The following is a 12,159-nucleotide window of genomic DNA, read 5'->3' as shown; positions in this document are numbered from 1 at the left end:
CCTAAGCACAGCAGGCAGGCTGCCTTCAGTGCTTGCCTGCGGGAGGTCCCCAGTCCCGGGGATTCAGCGGCACGCCTGTGGGAGGTCCGCCGAAGCCGCGGGACCAGCGGACCCTCCGCAGGCATGCCGTCGAAGGCAACCTGCCTGCCGCCCTTGCGGCGACTGGCAGAGCGCCCCCTGTGGCTTGCCGCCCCAGGCACATGCTTGGTGTGCTGGTGCCTGGAACCGCCCCTGGGTATAATTCATCAACACGTTCTCCTGAAAAGCCTGTGTAGATACATAGATGGGTCCTATTGAAGTCAATGGGAGTTTTGCCACTGAGTTACACAGAGCCAAGATTTCACCTATGAACTTTACACTGTGGCTTAAGGTTAATAGACTGGGTTTCTCACAGAACAACCATGGGAAGGACTTTTTAGACTCAAGGGCCCACTACTCCTCTGAAGTTGCCCTGCCAATAGGCCTCAGATGTTCAGATCTAAGGACTGAATGACAGTAGATCAGCTGATCAGCAGTAGATCAGTGATGATGCATGTGTATATATACGTATACATTTATAATATGAGCATATACAGTGACAACCAGGTTCATTTAAAGAAGTGTTGGCATATAATGTAATGTATGTAATGCAGCCTGATTATGAATGCCTCAGGTGCTGCTATCATTTATGGCAACTGAAACCGCCACTCCTGGTTAGCGGCAATTTAGTGTTTTCCCTCCACAGGATTTAGTGTCTTCTTTCTATAGGATGTCTGTCTATCTTTCCATCTATTAGGAGTCCATCTGTATATACGTCTATATAGGGGTGTGTGTATACAACTATAATTATGTGTGTATATATACATATATGTACATTTATTTGTATATGCATGTAGATGTCCTGGCTAGATAGCAGATTGATACAAGGCACAAGATTTCAGGACAGTCCTGTTGTATATAACCAAAGACTGAGTCTGTGATGTATAATAATAATACCTAGCACTTATACAGAGCTTTTGATGAGTAGATCTCAAAGCATTCTACAAAGAACATCAATGTCATTATCCCTATTTTACAGACAGAAAAACTGAGGCACAGAGCTGGAAAGTGACTTGCCCAAGGTCACCCAGCAGGGCAGAACTAGAATAGAACCCAATTATCCTGAGCCCTAGTCCAATGCTCTATCCAGTAGGCCACACTTAACCTTCAAATCTGATTTGTTGTAATATACTAGTCTGTTGTTTCAGTTAATATAATTAGAATTAGTTGATAAAAACATTAGCTAAGCTTTGATTTGAATGCCTAGTCTGTCTTTGATTGCTTTAGCAATTTTTACTTTTAATTTTTATTTTTACTGTAAAATTTAAGAGATGAAGTCTGGCAGAGCAGTGCCCAATTGGCTATCCAAAGGTTGGAATGCCTTACCTTGCACCTATTGTGTTTCTGATTTTATACCGATAAGAAATTGGACATTGTACACATCTGTTTATTACCTAAAATATACATAATTGCTTTTAGAGATTAGAGCAATTGTACTGATGTTCTTTGTTAAGTTTATTTTAACCAGGTTTTCAAGGCGGAATGCATTGTAAACCACTCCTTTGGCAACATTTATAGCAGTAGCATAGACATTATCTCCTTACTAGACAGTAAGAGCTGGTGCCTTTTTAAATTGCCTTTTGGCCTGTCACATGCTTAATCTTGTTTGTTTGGGTTGCATTTTCTTTTTGGACACCATCATCTTTTAACCTACTTTTCATTCTGAGGACTTTTTGTACAATCATCCAGTGAACAAACTTACCCAATTCGCTTATGAGCTCTAAATTGAATTATATTTATGTTAACGAGTATTTCCATTGTCTAGATGCCTATGAATGTTTCCTTGGTAAATAAGAAACCTGAGCTTAGGCATGATCCTTGTGATATTAATCCTACTTGCCTGTCAAATGTCTTGAATTAGCAGTAAAGTCTGTCACTCAGGATAATAAAGTATGTACATTTTACAGCTTGAACATGTATAAGGACCTGTTCCTTCACACCATTGAGGTCACTGGGAGCTTTGCCATCAGTTTGAATGGGCACAGAATCAAGCCCAAAGCTGTTTCTTTTTGGTCTATGTTTATAAAAGATCCCTTTTTGCTCAGATATGCTTGTTCACATGTTGTATCTGTTCTAATTTATTTATTCAATTACTGTCCATTTAGGTGTTTGTTACATCTTCCTCTGAAACCTCTGGTACTAGCATCTGCTGGAGACAGGTTACCAAACAAGTAGGATACTGGTCTAGTCCAGTGAAGCAATTTCTTGTAAAACAGAAAGCATTTAAAATATGGAATTCACTTTTTGCTATTTCTGCTGTTAATTTTCTTTGTCTTTATCTTAGCTTAGATGGAAATAAATGAGACATTTTTAAATTGCTTTTAGTTGTTAGTTTCCAGTCTGTTTCATTATATTTCTCATGCACTAGCACAACTGTGTAATGTGTAGCTTGCAACCAATGCAGAGAAATGTTTAAACCCAAACAAATAGTTTTTCTTGAAATGCAGAATAAAACTGATAACTCTTAACAGTAACATTAGGTTTGGTGTATATACCTTAGGTTGTTATAACCTTTACTTGTGTCTAAAGTTCTTCCTCAAGTACTCACATGAGTAGTCCCAGGGGCTACTCATGTTCTATATGCTTACAAAGTTGGGCAAGGATTACATTATTTAGTCTCTAATTTGTTATAGTACTTATATGTTGGGTAGACTACCCAACACTGTCCTTTATTGTGAAAAATGTCATTCCCTCATGCTAGTTAGTTAAGCTGAATATTTTGGTACATCCAAGTTTTCATATTTATTTTGTGCTGTCTTGCATATTCAAAGACTGAGACTTAAACAAGGAAATAAATTGATATTACATTTTGAGCAGATGGACTTGAAGCAGCTAATTAAGAGTTTTAAGTACTCTCTCATCATCTTTTTTGATCTCTGTATTCATCTTTCATTCTTTGCCTCTCCTAATCTCCTTCTTACTACTAAAAACAAGCAATAAAACAGAGGATGTGGCTTAATTTTGGAATTGCAGGTATTATTAATGCTATATTTTAAAAAGTGAAATCCTGTCTTGCCAGGAACAGTGTTCTCAGTAACACTGCTATTATTACTTATTTTGTACATAAGATAATATAAGGCTCTCTGCAAACTGTTTAAGAAAGCATTAGGCGCTCTTAGGAGAGTTTTGTTTGCTTTTAAATGGGTTTGTCATTGGCAAAAAGAAGTGGTCTGTCATAAAGACTGAAGTCTTATTTACTCACAGAACAGGTGAAGTACATGTTGCAGCACAGCTAACTTTCCCACCCTTACCCAACGATATGCCTCAACCCTTTTTTGGATGATGGGACAGTTCAGTCTCTGGGTTGATACGGTCATTAGTTTCTTTGCTGTGATTGGTAAAAGTTTGCCCCTTGTTATGTAGAACTGGTTTGGATCAACTCAGATTGCATAGACGGCTGAACTGCCATGCAGCGGTGATAACTTGTCTGGAGTACTAACCTGGGGACATTTTGAACCAGTGAGCTGGAAATCAAAAGGCTTTTGCATTCCAGTCCAGTTCCCTGCCACGCCCTATTCATTCCCAGCAATTTTTTTTTCAAATCAAATCTCTATATCCTTAATAATTCAGGCAGGAAACCTGTTAGAGGATTATGGACCTGCTGTTGATATTTGTATAGACATTGACACACGCATATAGCGTCAACTGGTGGTTTTTGTCTCTTTGAATTATAGTACCTGTTTAGTGCTATATTTGTGCAGTCTAAGGTCCTGATCCTGTAATCTAATCCATCAGTCCATGAGGACTCTTCCTGAAGTCAGTGGGACTCCACACAGGCACTAAGGTCAACCCATGTGGATCAGATTGCAGGTTTGGGCATATGGTTTCCAGAGTTTAAAAATAATGTTAGATGGAGACTTTTTTGCATTAGTTTATCAGATAATAGCTTCTTTTATAGTGCCAATTCTTTCTTTACACTCTGATAACAGGCACAATATAATTATTCGACCTTTGTTATTCCATTGCTATTGTCTATAGATTGGTGCACGTTCCATAATCTAGGATATGTACATCTGCTGCTGCTGCATTCCTTCAAAAAAAGAAAAGAAAAAAAGGAGTAAAGAAAAGAAAGGCACAGAGAAGAAAAAACCCCTATACACTTAATGTTAAATTGGAGGGTGATCTAGAGATAGAAGAGGAATCTCTTTTTTGCTTTTCAAATATTTGCCTGGCCTTCAGAAGGTATTTGCCTTCTCTGTTTACGTTAGATTTATTTTTTAGGCCTTCATGCAGTGAGAAAATGATACAGTAACGAATAATGAGCAATAGAGGGAAAATACACTCAGCTTTCACAGTTAGCTTATATTTTCTACTTTAGTTTAAAAAAAATCTTGTCTAGTGTTAAATAGAAACTTCTCATCATTGTAAAAGGTTATAAATGCTACAGCATCAGATGAAATGGAGGACAAGAAGACTTACAGGCTGGCAGATTTTAACAAGAATTGGTTAAGTGCCCTTTCCCACTGTGGTCTTTGGGACCATATGTCATCCCTGTGTGGGGAAGAACAATGTAAGGGCTACAAAAGTCAGCGTGTTGCCACTCGTGGAATCTCTTTCTGATGTTACTGACAGACAAGTGAGGCTTGCCTCTGCAAATCCATGCAAATCTTGGTAAACTCAGAGGGGAAGAACATCTGGGTGGAAGCACAGGCCTACCTCATGGCAGCTTCAGCTGTCTCCTCCACTATGGCCTTATGGCTTCCTTGGAACCCATGTTACCATGTGATCTCTGCTGGTGTTTTCATGGAAACATCTCCTTAGCGGTGGTGTCATCCACTGACTGGAGTAATATTCCAGAAGTGACTTCCAAGTGGGTTTCCAACAGGATATATGCCAAGGCCCAAAACACTCTGTGGCAAACAGTTATTTCTCAGTGTAATCTCCTCTACTACTGAGATTTGGCTCCTGTGTGTGTCACACTTTGCTACCATCCCTATTGTGGAGCTTTTTGTCATAATGGATGAATGTGTCATTTGTTGTGTTCTTTGTAGAATTCTAAGTCATGAGAAGGAAGTCTGTCCCAAACCTGCTCTTTGTAATGAGCTCTTTATACAACTCCTGGGAAGAGAAATTCAACAAAATGGTTTGAGAGATTTAGGTATTTTGACAAACATGCTTCAAGAATATATAAAAAATTATTCTCGCCACATGTATGTCATAAAGCTCTTTGTATGTTAGCATATGTGAAATTACAGTCAGCTCCACATGGTGTGCTTTGTAGGATGCTTAGTGGGTGTTGCATGATTTATTTGCTAGATTTTGCAGGATTTCTGTAGCATGTCAGATGCTTCGCTGATTGCTTTTTGAAGCCCAGAGCATGAGTTCCCTCCGTTTGAACAAGTTTGCAACATTTTATTTGTAACTCTAAAGTTGTTTGAAAATTTTCAGAATCTTAAAACCAAACAGAGAACTCCCTTTCTAAATTTCCCCCAAAATTAAAGCAGTTCTTAGCAGGACAACTATTTATCAATAATTGAGACTATTTAAATAGTTATTATAGCAGCTAACTAATAGCTTCATACTGAAATTTGCATGTCTAAATCCTTAACACCCATTCCCCTCTTGCAAGGGGAAGAGAGGGAAGCAAAAGAGAAAGACTTTGGCTCACAAAGACCTCAAGGTTTTCCCCTGTCGCATAATGTCCATCAACAAAATTCCAGGCCTTTTACTTCTGGGAACTGGCCCTTTTTTTGCTGATGAACTAACATCCCTACTAAGTCCTACTGGTAATTATTAAGCTCTACTCCTGTTTAGCCAAGCGTTGCCTCCAGTGGGGAAGCCAAATACCCATCAGGCCTCTGCCAGTTTAGCCCCAATAGACAGAAAAAAATTCTTCCTTATCCCTGGAGAAGTGATCTCCAGCAACTGCAAAAAATACAGCTCTTGCCCTCCTGGCGGGGGGAAGGTATGGGGGCAAGAAGCTCCCAAGGAGCAGGACTGGAGTTTAAATTAATGAAAGTGTAGAGTGAGGGGCCAGTCAGCTCCCTTCCTCCACAACTGGCCAATGGGTGGATAGAGTCTCCAGAGGAGGTGGGGCCACCACTGTGTCAAGCTTCCCAGCTCCTACCAGTTGAGCTGTGTCACTGGCATTTTCTTCTTTGCTTTACTGATGATTTATTATTGATGGTGGATATTGGAGGTGCTGTGGAGCACTTCTGTTCTTGTGTCCATGGCCACCTGAGCGGACAGACTTGGGGATTCAGTTGTTTTGTCAAAAACGTACCGAGATTTCAGTTTCCAGAAAGCATCACATCCCTGAACGTGATTGATAGCTAGAGATTAAAATTCATATATTCCCAAGATAAAAAGCCAATTGAGCCAGTCCATAGATCTTTTTGCTGCTCATCGGTGCCACCATATTTTATCAAGTTGGCAGCGGTTTAAATAATTTCAGTACACCATTGTACACCACGTAGAGAAACGAAGAGCAGTGCAGGCTATGCCAGTTAGTGGATTTAAGGTGTTAAGAAACTACAAGCAATTTTGAGAATGGGAAGTTATATAAATTGAATAAGATTTAATTGAATTAAGAAATAGAGATTCTGGCTGTATCAACATGCTGATGCCATTCTTTATATATAGTTTAGTTAAATATATATTGTGTGTACTCTGTATATGTCATGCTATATGTTTCTTGAGTGAAGTATATTTTTATAATTCCCAGATTTCAGACTTAAACCTGTGAATGCAAGAAAATTTCAATGAATCTATGCAATAAAAATTGTATAATGTACAGATTCTGGGGGCACCCTTGTGAATTACAAGATTCATCCAACTGCTGGATTGGTAGGGAAAGCTGCTTTGGAAACAAGAGCAACTACAGGGCAGAACTGCCTGAGCTGTGAAGAACTAGCTGTGCAAAGTCCATGTGGAGTTAGTTAGAGCAGAGCTGAGTATAAAGGTATTTTCAGCATAGGTTAGAGTTTTGGAAGAAAGGGGTAAGAAGGCAGCCATCCAGAAGTTTTGAGGAGGGGAGCTGTTACAAGTGTGTTCAGGGCATATATGTGGGTCTTTGATCCATATTTCATAAGCGATAGAAAAAAAATAGGCACATTGTGAATTTCAAGCTATGATTCCATGTCTGGTGTCTGGTGATGTCATACACCATGAGAGCGAAGCTCAAGAATTTTGTGTCAGCTCCAGAACTACTTGATGGAATTATAGCTCTATATTCCTCTTTTCTTTGTGCGTATGTGTGTATACATTTATTTATGTATAGTAGGAAAGTGAAACAACCTCTATAGTTAACATTACATAAGCATTTCCATTCTACACCCCTGTTTTTCCATCACTTACAACTTTCTAAAACTTTGGGCTGAAATTTACCAGGCTTTTTTCTCTGACAAAGTGATCTTTATTTGATTTTATTTTATTTGGAAATGTTTGAGCATTGTAGGTGATATCCTATAGCGAATACGATTCTGTATGTTTCTTGCATGTGTAATGAAATGCTGATTTTTTTCTCTCTCTCATGTTTATGCTTGTTATGTATGCCTCTAGCTATGCCATCCTCTGTTGTGCACCCATCTGTTCTCATGGGCAAGATGGGTCTGTATGTTTCAAGGAACTGTATACTTCAAGGAACATTCCACGCTGCAGGAAGTAGTGTTTGCAGGGCTACTGTCAGTTGGGGAACAGCCAGGAATTTTGCCCAAGTCCCAGAATGTTCAGGTGGCTGGGCAGCTCTGATGTGAGGCTTTTTAAAATCAGTGTGATTGAATGGATATAACTGAGGTAAAAATGGTGTGGCCTGATATTGCATATATACATTTCTAACTTATAAAGAAAGAGCCTGCCTCTGAAAGGTTAGAATGTGTGAAATGTTAAACTTGTGATTTCTTGTTCATTCAGCACACTCATGACAACTACAGAAGAAAAGTTCTCACAATTATTCAGAGAGGCAAATGTGGCACAGATATCACCCATCTTCAATCTTCTGATTGGCTTCAAATATTAAGTGTTCTTGTTCATGTCATATGACGTGAACTGAGTAAATGCGTGTATGAACAGACTGTGCATGGGGTGCTCAACTGTGTGGTCCCTGCACTGGTGTGCAAGGAGACATTCCCCTTTCCCTCCATGTCCCTAATTAAGTGGCTTGACACAGTCGTATTGGGAAGCTCCAGGCATTGCACCTTGATGATGCCACTACTAGCTATTTGAAAGGGGGTGGAGTGAGGGTGGATCTGTGGCTCTCTGCTCCATCCTTAAAAGAAATGCAGCAAAAGGGTGTCGGAGCTGCTGCTGCAACATGTGGATCTCAAAAGTTCTAGGGAGAATTATGACTAGATTAGGTGCAATTCCTCCTGGGGGTTCCTACTATAGTAAGGTCTCTCTGTTTCCCCTCTAGCAGAGGCTATCTCTTAAAAGTCTTAAAACACATTCAAGAAAATGGGGCCAGGATTTCACCTATAATTTGGCCCTAAAGGCTTAGTTTAGCAAAAGATACATATGGCTTCAGCATTCTGGAAATCATTTCCCCTCAATCCACTGTAAATGTTGCCTATTGTTAAAAAGTGCATGCTTTGTTTAAACTCTATATCTTTTGGCATCCATACCATCTTATTGTTAATTATGCAAAATGGAGGAGGGGACATTTAATCTTCAGTATTTTAGTTCTATCCTTGTTTTCACATTTCTTTACATTATAGATGGTTAAATCAAGGATCAAGGCCTTACTGAAAATACGTTCTGTATCTTTTTTTTTTTGCTAGAGAAAAATATACCTTTGAGGTTATAGATGGGAATTATACAAATTTTAATCTATACAGTAAAAATACGGAGGTTTTCTATACATTATCTGAAGCTAGAAATATGCCCAATTACTCAGCAGTGCATCATAAAAGAGATGCATACTATGTTCGTCTGTCAGTACCTTAAGTCATCACTCTAAAGGCTTTTTAAAAATTATCTTTTTTACTGAAACCAAGAAACAAAACAAAGACAAAAAAAGCAAAAACGACATCAATTAGATGTCAACATGACATCAAACGGCATAATACATCATAAAAATAAATGTATGATCTGGTGACTCAATGATTTCCGTCCATATGGCATTTACAGAGATGTAAAGAAAAGGCAAACAGCTACACATTTGCATGGAAGAAAATATAGGATGTGAACTTGGAGATAGTGATAGTAGTGAGAGACTCCCAGCTAAGATTACCTGGCTACTCAGAACATGTTTAGGAGGAGGTATAGTGCCAAAAGGCTGTGTATATTTTTGTTGAATATAGCTTGTTGTAAACAGCACCAGCTCTAGGCACCAGCACTCCAAGCGCGTGCCTGGGGCGGCAAGCCGTGGGGGGCCACCCTGCCGGTCCCTGTGAGGGTGGCAGTCAGGCTGCCTTCAGTGGCTTGCCTGCGGGAGGTCCGCCGGTCCCGCGGATTTGGTGGCAATTCAGCGGCAGGTATGCTGAAGCCACGGGACCGGCGAACCTCCCACAGGCAAGCCGCTGAAGGCAGCCTGACTGCCGTGCTTGGGACAGCAAAAAAGCTAGAGCCGCCCCTGGTTGTAAACTGAGAACTATGCAGGTTATACGTTTGTATAAAAGTGGTGTTAGGGAAAGAGATATTTGATGTGCTGGCAAAGGTTCTAAATGTGTAGCTATCTGGTACAGCTGCACACGTGCTAGTGAAAAATTTAATTGGAGAAAAAAATTTAAAATCTTTGGGAATAAATAGTTTTCTGTTGAAACTCCTAAAAATAATCAACTCCAAGTCTATTTATATGTAAGTTGAGAGACATATGAAAAAGTGGTAAGTACATAGAAAACACTGAGAATCAGTTAAGCCTCTAAAACAGTAATCTGTGATTTCCATTCATTATTATAGTAAAGGGCACCAGAACTTTATAGTAAAGGGGGAGAGGTGAGACTGTGGGGGTGAGAGCTGGAAAAAGAGAACTCAGAAGGATCCCTAAATGAGCACAGTCTCTGTTCTTTGAATTTATTGTTCATTTTCAGTGGAGTGATAACTGCAACAGCTCAGCCTGAACCGCCTGGCTCAACACTTCCTTTTCTAAGGAACTTGGATGTATTTCACAGTTTACATCTGGACGACAGGGCACAAGAAAAAACAAAGAGCTGAGAATATATTGCACGTTCTCTTTGCATTACTTAGGGCCTGAGTCTGCCTCTATATGCATGGGTATAAATCCCATTCTAGTCACCATCTAAGAACAGAATTGGCCTTCTAGTTTATTTTCTGATAGTCCGGTTCTTGTCTCCAATTCTTTTATCAGTTGGTGTTCCAGTAATCCTCTGTGGGATTTCTGTTGCTCCCATCTGAAGCTGCATATCTATCCAGGGGCATCAGCAAGCTCTTGCAGTTAAGTATATTACAAGTTTATCTGCAGGCTGAAGTCCCCAAAGAAGGATAAGTAATGTGCAGCTTTGAATGGTTTGGTAGGAAGATCTTTGCTTTCAAGGCATAGAGCAGCACTTGAAGAAGTGATTCCTACCAGCTGCTTTGCCTGGGATGAAGGCTGTACAGACAGTAAATACAAAATCTTACCCTTATATCAAAATGTCCTTTTTACCTACTTGTCACCAAAACGATCCTTTCCTTATCTTAAAATGTTTGGGATGAGAATTGTTTTGTCACTTAAACAGGTTTTAGACTTCATTGCTTGTTCAAGTTGTATTCAATGGCCAAAGTTGAAAACCTCAGGGACAGTCTCTGAGGGACTCCTGCCACACTAGCAGATGAGTGTGTGCGCACATAGGGTGTAAAGAGTAATAAACTACCATCTCGTTCCTTCCCAAGAGGCAAGGGACATCAGTTTCTCTGCATTTGCTAGATCAAATTCTGGAACTGGAGAGCCAGCCTGCTGGTTTCTTTGGAGTTATTGAGCCTGGGAATGGTACTTTTCTTAGGGAGAGGAGATAAGTAATGAACTCATTAGCCTATTATTAGGATCATCTCTAGTTTCAAAGAGACAATTCAGAAGGTACGATTCATTTGCGTGGCCACATCCCCTCAGAACTTCTCAACAGCTGCTTGGGTTGTCTTCCTAAATGTGCAGTTGCCTGTTGTGAATGGTTGAGCCTATGTGGTAGTTTGAGGAGGATTCTAGTGCGAGGCTTGCAGGCAGAAGATCTCAAGGGTATGCAGCAGTACGTGAAAGCCTGAAAGAAAACTCCAGAATGGTGGTGTGAGTGTATGCATGTAGATTTGTGTGTCTGAAACCAGAGAACTCTGAGGGCTATGTGGAACAGTTCCTGAAGTTTACCACTAAAAAAAAAAAAGATCAGACTGCCAACCCCCGAGTGTCCATTCCTTCTTTCTGGTCTTCTGCCTGCCCTGGGAATCATCACATGTTGCATTCTGACCAAAGTTCTGAGAAGTCTCACTGTGTACCCTCATTCCCCCACTGTAATACCTTCTTAGCCCCACATCCTTTTCAGCTGAGGAGGATTCTTCTCACCCTGGGAGGCCAGAGCATGAACCACTGTAAGAACTCTCATTCCTTTGCAGAGTGAAGGTGCTGTACTGTGTCCTTACTGCAACAGGGATTGAGAGACTGGGAGTGGAAACTAAATTAAGATTTTCATTCATTCATTCATTCAATCTGGGTGGCAATGAGAACATTTCCAGTCGGCTGCCAACTGTCCCATATCCAATAACTGTGATACAACTGATCATCTTATACTTACCAATGGCAATTATAAATTTGTTTGCAATTTTGTCCCACCTTATGTTTATTATTAAGTTCAAAGATTGTGCTTTTAACTTTTTTTAAATGTGCTCATCATGTGTTTTAGGCCAATGTACAAGAAATATGGTGCAAAAATATATAATCCCTTTGATCCTATAGCCCAGGGGTAGGCAGCCTATGGCACGCAAGCTGATTTTCAGTGGCACTCCCATGCCTGGGTCCTGGCCACTGGTCCAGGGGGCTCTGCATTTTAATTTAATTTTAAATGAAGCTTCTTAAACATTTTAAAAACCTTATTTACTTTACATACAACAATAGTTTAGTTATATATTATAGACTTATAGAAAGAGACCTTCTAAAAACGTTAAATGTATTACTGGCACGCCACACCTTAAATTAGAGTGAATAAATGAAGACTCGGC

General features: G+C 39.9%; 1 protein-coding gene across 1 annotated transcript in view; it reads left to right on the top strand.

The window, feature by feature from the left end:
- Positions 1-12,159, top strand: part of SOX6 (SRY-box transcription factor 6) — a 385,937-nt gene that overhangs the window by 76,206 nt on the left and 297,572 nt on the right. The window lies entirely within an intron of this gene.

The sequence above is a fragment of the Mauremys mutica genome, chromosome 4 (assembly GCF_020497125.1).
Source record: "Mauremys mutica isolate MM-2020 ecotype Southern chromosome 4, ASM2049712v1, whole genome shotgun sequence".
NCBI classification, from domain to species: Eukaryota; Metazoa; Chordata; order Testudines; family Geoemydidae; genus Mauremys; species Mauremys mutica.
This window is presented reverse-complemented; position numbering and strand designations above follow the sequence as displayed.